The 6,824-nt window shown below is 36.0% G+C and overlaps 1 non-coding gene across 1 annotated transcript; it reads right to left on the reverse strand.

The window, feature by feature from the left end:
* Positions 1–6,398: 6,398 nt before the first annotated feature.
* On the reverse strand, positions 6,399–6,471 carry Trnav-cac (transfer RNA valine (anticodon CAC)). Its single transcript has one exon. It is a non-coding gene; the product is annotated as a tRNA-Val (tRNA).
* Between the last annotated feature and the right edge of the window lie 353 nt (positions 6,472–6,824).

Here is a 6,824-nt window from a genome sequence, read left to right on the forward strand (position 1 = left end):
GTGAGATTTAGTTATGTCGAGCGGAATAGAATGTTTACCGACAGCAGCTGGGAACTCGATGGCAGCAACGATGATGGAGTCGGAGATCCCGATACCATTAGCAGAGGAGACCATGGCAGCGGAGGGCTCAATGGCTGAGGTGACGACAGCTGTGAAGATCCCGATACCTGCTGCAGAGGAGACAACGATACGTGCTGTTCCATCATCAGCTGAAGTTTCACCATCTGCATTCCAGACTTCAATTAATGAAGAGCATACATCGCATCAATGCAAATATTGTGGTGCATCATTTACTAGAACTTCAAATGCGCGCAGACATGAAAGAAGCAGCTGTCAGAATAATGCTCAAAGAATACTGTTTCAGTGCAATAAGTGCAAAAAACTAATTTCACGTCTTGATAGCTTACATCTACATTATAAAAAATGCTCCGAGAAGTATAATGAACATGGTTATTGATTTGACTCATGTGTTGAACAAGCAAATGAGACTATATAAGTGAGACCCCAGGTGATATGTACTTCAGTCTGTCTCTGACTGCGGTGATGAACGGCTCGGATAGTTAGACTTGATTAATAGACCAGTATCTAGCTATTCTTGAGAACTCGATGGCATCATTACCAGTATCAACACCAACCTGGATCGAAGGTCTACCATCATCAGTGCAGAGCACGATGACATCGACGTCTACAGCTACACCTGCTCTCTCAGCACAGCAGGAGATTTCGACGCGTGCAACATCTTCCGCAGAGCAGACCTCAACGGCTTCAGAAGTTAACATGTCAGCAGTGTTACAATGGTTGTCAACAGTTCCAGTGGCATTGATGAAGGAAGGTGCATCCAACGGTGTTCCATCATCCGGCTGCACGTACTGCGAGAAGATCAAAAACTTGAAATTACGTGATTATGTAATACACAATTGTAGTGATAACTCTGAACGCATTAAATATCAGTGCAACAGATGTTTAAGTAAGTTTGTACAATATGGAAGATTAAAACGACACCTCAGGAATTGTAATAGACTGGCTGTACATTCATCAGAATCAAGCTGTATATTTTGTAACAAAACATTAGCAACTATTCGAAGTGCAAAACAACATGAAATATATCACTGTCCTTTTAATGAAGTCGATAATTCTGCTTTGTGTGCAAATTGTGGTGTACCAATATGTCGACCTGATAAACTGAATAGACATTTAAAGTCATGTAAAGGACTTAGTCTGTATAGTAAGAAGACTGTTTCAATCGAGAAATCCACAAGGCTTTAGTAATTTGTCTGTGTATTTTTTTTGTACTTGTAGTAGTGTAGTATGTATGTAATAAAAGTTTTTTTTAATAGAACTTGCGGTGTTTTTATTTTCTCAAACCTTGCACATTAGTGGTACTTTTTTAAAATTAAAGTTGTTTTGTATCATCCAGGGATCGAACCAAGGAGCTTAGTCGATCTATTCAATCAGTATATAGATTACAAATTTATTTAATGAATTTTGAACTTTTTCCCGAATCTCTAGCATTAAAATAACGAATTTCCGATATGTTGGTCTTGATGGCTTATAGGATGATGGTAGTAGAGGATTAAAAGTCTCTTTAAGAATGTTGAACATGGTTTATTGAAATTATTATTTTTTCATAAAATTAAACATTATTGCATCGATCGGGTATCGAACCGAGGACAGGAATCCATCGAATCAATATGTAAATTAATGAGTGATTTATTTAATGAATTTTGGAACTTTTCCCGAATTTCTAGCTACATTATTACATGATTTCAAGATGGCGGCCGAATTTCAAGATGGCGGGGGGGCACCTCCGTAATAAATGATTACTGCACTCTAGCGGGTAAGAGTTAAACTAACATGGCGTCAGCGTACTCTAGCGGCCGAAAACAAGATGGTGGTCTCCAGCATCGAAGACAAGATGGCGGACATGACGTCATACTAGGTGACGATATATATGCTTTGAAAAAAAGTGGTGGGAGTCAGTCTGCCTGCAGTCACCTAGGGGGAAGGATCGGTCGCCATTTTTTATTTTTTTTTGACCTCGTCGGGTTCGAACCGAGGACTCCGAGCTCCGTGTCGAAAAAGTACAATTTTTATAAGTATTTTATTAAAATTTTATTATTTAATTTTTTTTATAAATTTAAAAAAAAAATTCGTTAAAATCGAATAATAAAAAAGTTAAAGATGGCGGCCGTAACGAAAATTGCAACGGTGACGTCATCATCCAATATGGCGGAAAACACATCACCGGAATTTTCGAGAACGCAATGACGTCATCCAAAATGGCGGATCCAAGATGGCGGATCCAAAATGGCCGCCGTGATCTACTTGTCCCGTTACGTTATGTCCCGTTACACTGTGTCCCGTTACGCTGTGTCCCGTTACGCTTATCCAAGATGGCCGCCGTGACGTTACAATCCAAGATGGCGGACCGACAATCTTCAATCCACCGCCTGAGGCCTGTCCCAGCTTGCCCTATTATATACTACTATTATGCTCTTATCATTTATCCAAGTTTATAACTTTGTCCTGATGAATATTGAAAGATTTTGCTTATAACAAAGAATTTTGGAGGTAAATGTAACACAATGCTGCTTTTCCATAAAGTAAAAAGAAAATGTCATAAATACCATCTTCCAAAACAAAAAACATTCCTGTATTTACCCTGAATACAGCATTTCTTAATTCCTACTGTTACTGAGAAATTTCAGTTTATAGCTCACATTTAAATCATGTGCATTACCGCTGTCACAGATATTAATTGTTTAGCAGTGTTGGTTTGTGTTTGTTTTGAAGAACTTTATCCCAATATAGTAAATGGTTGATTAGGCAAGATTGGCAAAATACAGTAGGTACTTCCAAAAATTGTGGATGGTCATTTTGATATAGCTTCATTAAAAATACTATAAAATATTTCATACGACTGATAAGGAATAACCAATTTAAGAGGTAGCTACTCTGATCTAATCAACTGTTCACATGATTACACTGTAATTTTAATGTAGCTATATACCAATCCAACAAACTGTCCACAATATTTTTTAAGTATTTTCAACATCACTAACATTACATTACATAATTCCACAGTATTTTATTTTTAATGTCGCTACTTATTCTCCCCAACTAACTGTCCAGAGTATTTTCAAGCATTGTTTATGTTGATAATGTAACCATAACCCAAATTTTTTAAAGTAACACATAACGTATTAAATAACTCTGATAATAAAACAAATACATCCATTGACTGAAGTTCTCTAAAACAAACAAATCGATGCTAGTAAAATAATTGCGGTGGCAGCAACAATGCACAGGTACTGTAATATACGTTAAAGGCGGCTATGGCAGCAGCAAAATACAAGTATTGTAAACTTAAGTTTTGACGTGTTATTTCTCATAAACTATTACGTATTTATGGACGCTGTTTTCAGGGTAAGTACAGAAATGGTATTTTTGAAATTTTACTTTGTGGAGGTAAAAGTTCTGTATTGCTTATCCAAGTTAACCATGTGATCCTGATGATATGATCCTGATGGCATGATCTTGTACACCTGATGCGCGAAACCTGACGTAAGTTAACTTATACGTAGGTAGTATATTTTTTACATCAGGTTTCACACTGTAGCGCAAAACGCATCGGCGCTACGCGCCTTCCCCCTGCATAACAAAATAAGCATCATGTACACAGGATCAGGTGTACAGGATCATGCCATCAGGATCAAAAGTATATCTGGATACACAATAGTAATATAGAACCTGTACCATTTTCCCCCCTCAAATATGACCTGCTTCCGTTTTTTTATTAAAATTAATATGTCAAATAAAGGGCACAAAACTACTGATGATGTAGGTACAGAACCTAAACTTAAAGCAACTCTAACCTTGATAATCCTGCTTACTGTTGCTTGATTCAAGTGAATAAGGTCACTACAAACAATCTTAAAAATAACAAACACAGGACACAGGTTAACGGACTATAAATAAATATAATAAATGGATGTTCATGACAGCGTTACGAAGAAAACCGACAGTAAATAAATTTTATTTCTAACAGTTGTTTACAACTACAACCAACATAGGTATCGTCAAACTTAGTTCACACTTTAAATTTTATTCTCACATAATTGAAAACTGTTACTGCCATAAAAGCGTAATGCAGTGGTAACTTTAACAATTGCTGGCACCGGCAAACCACATTTATCTCCTTTATCAGCCGCAACAAGCGGAACGATGGTACCAATTACAGTTTCTTTAGTAAAACGAAAAAGTTTCACAAACTCCTCATCACTAAAAAATTCCAACGGATTATCCCCATCTCGAAGATATTTTCTAGGCGGCGGATTGTAGGGATCATCCCTAGCATATCGCATAAATTCCACAAACTCGTCACCCACAATGCGTCGTACAGCTTCCATGATGCGAAAAGTAGCACTAAATAGCAATTTAGTAAGGTCAACCGGCGACTAAATATTCGCTGCACGAAAACACTTAACAAATAAGCACCACTAATACTTCACAACCTGTGCATACCGAAATTGCAATTTAGTACAACTTAATACTCAAATTTAGTAATAGTATGGTCTGTGCATTCGGCCCTTGGTGCGTATCAGGCCAAAGCCTATACGCTGTAATCACCATGCAGGAGAGATAACATGCATCATGTGCTAGGAGGGTATTGGCCAGCCATGGCTGTGATTTTGCCATGACTAACTCCCCTCACTGACTATCCTAGACTAAAACTAGATAAGGTGGGCTCAGGTAAAATCTGCATAGACACAGGGAAAAACCCTGGGCACTTACATGCGGGTTGCAAAATTTCATGCATTAATAACAAGCAGGTTGATTACAGGAAACAGAAAGATGATTCCAGAAGAAAAGTTGGACAGAGTAGAAATGAACTACTAAACAAAGGTCGGGAGCTTGGACATTGCTGTTCGCATTACTTTAGGTGGCACTGGTTGTTTCGAGGGCGACTTTTTGTCGTTTCCCGCCAGGCTGCCAGCCAGCCTAGAAAGTAAACTGTGCGAGAAATACTTAATGCTGTTTTGTAATAAAAAAACTGTTTTATTTAATTTAGTAGGAGATTAAAATATTCTGGTATGCTACACCACAAAATATGTGGTTAACAAAATATAGTAAATTGAGTTTCACTGGTTTGTTTACCTGATAATACCTCATGCATTACATCTCACAACCGGTGAAGCTATGTTAGCCATATATTACGAAAGCTACACTCTAGCTTTCACACGGTTATTTGGAGACCTTGCTCTCTTTCCTAGGTATAAATTAGAACCATCGTGTAGACTGAGTAGATAACGAACATTCATCACCTAACAGAGAGGGTCGCTGAAGCTATTGCAACTGTAACTGCAGACACCGTTCGGGAGATCTTGCGGTATATCGAATACAGTCTTCACATTATCTGGTACTCACATGCCGTGTATTAGGTCAAGTCTAAATCTTTTAACTTTTGTGGACTTTCAAAGGTGCCACAATGTACATACATCTATTAAATAGTTCTGCTTATAATAACTATTTATAATTTTGTAGTTTATTCCCGATTACCTGTGTTAATAATCCCACTTCTCTACACGCAACCTCAATAAGCTCACCATTTGTTTGTTTTTCTTTCATGTATTCCTGTTACAATAAGAAATGTTGTTCTTATTAATAGTTGTTTTTTATTTATGTATATTTCTTTTTTAATAGTAATATCATATATCTTTTTCCATCAACTGCCGTTGGATTACCAAGAGATTGTTTCATTAATAACTTAGTTTGCGCTAAAAATGGAACAAATAACAAGTTATAGTTTTTTGTTTTCAGTTTTCTATAACTTTATTGTATATTTATTTAATAGTACAATAAGTTTTTTTGGTGATCCTTAGGCCTATTACGTCATTTGTCTTTTTAATTTCGTATTTAGCAAAAGTGTTTGAATACAAAATTTGTTTAATATTTATTTAAATATAAGTTATTTATCTAAAACATATATATTATTATTAAAAATTAATAAAAAGAAAACTGTCACAACCAGCACATGTTTGTTTAGTGATATGGGAGAGACAATAACTCAACTAGAAACCAAATTATATAAGCTCTTGCTTGAAATCTATATTCCAAAAAGAAAATACTTCGCCTAGAACGTTCTTAAATTTCATTGACTTAGTAAATTAAGTTCTTCATCTCTTTTTCGAGCGAAGCAGTTCTTCCGTAGGTTAAGAAAATATTTTTTTCACTGGTTTTGAATAAGTGCTAAATTTAACAAGCAATTTTTACAAGCAAAACATTCGTTTCATTCACTCTTCTCGGTGATTATGTTTCGCTAGCTACAAGCTTTATGGGTTCGGGGAACTATAAATTCAGTAGCTAATATTCCTGAAATAAAAAATAAAAATTAAACCTATTTCCGCCCGGGATCGAACCGGGGACCTTGCGCGTGTGAGGCGCACGTGATAACCACTACACTACGGAAACAACTGAAGAGACAGGGACATTTATTAAAGTAATAAATTTAGTAATATTATTATTAAACTAGAAGGTTATATTTAATTTACACGACAGTTTAAAATTAATTTTATTATTGTGCAAATTAAAATGATTTCTTATTTGTATGAATATATATAAAATTATAAAAAATATACGATAAAAAATTGTATGCATTAATTTCATCTGTTCTATTTACCGACGATATTTTTGGCAGCAGAAATTAAGTGACCACAAAAGAATAATATATTATAAAAATTCAAAATGGTGTGACTACCAGTGGCGTCTCGTCAGGGCAAGCAAGGCAAGCAGTGCTTGCCCAGGCAGTTTGCAGACAATGTATT

Source organism: Bacillus rossius, chromosome 12 (genome assembly GCF_032445375.1).
Source record: "Bacillus rossius redtenbacheri isolate Brsri chromosome 12, Brsri_v3, whole genome shotgun sequence".
NCBI lineage: Eukaryota > Metazoa > Arthropoda > Insecta > Phasmatodea > Bacillidae > Bacillus > Bacillus rossius.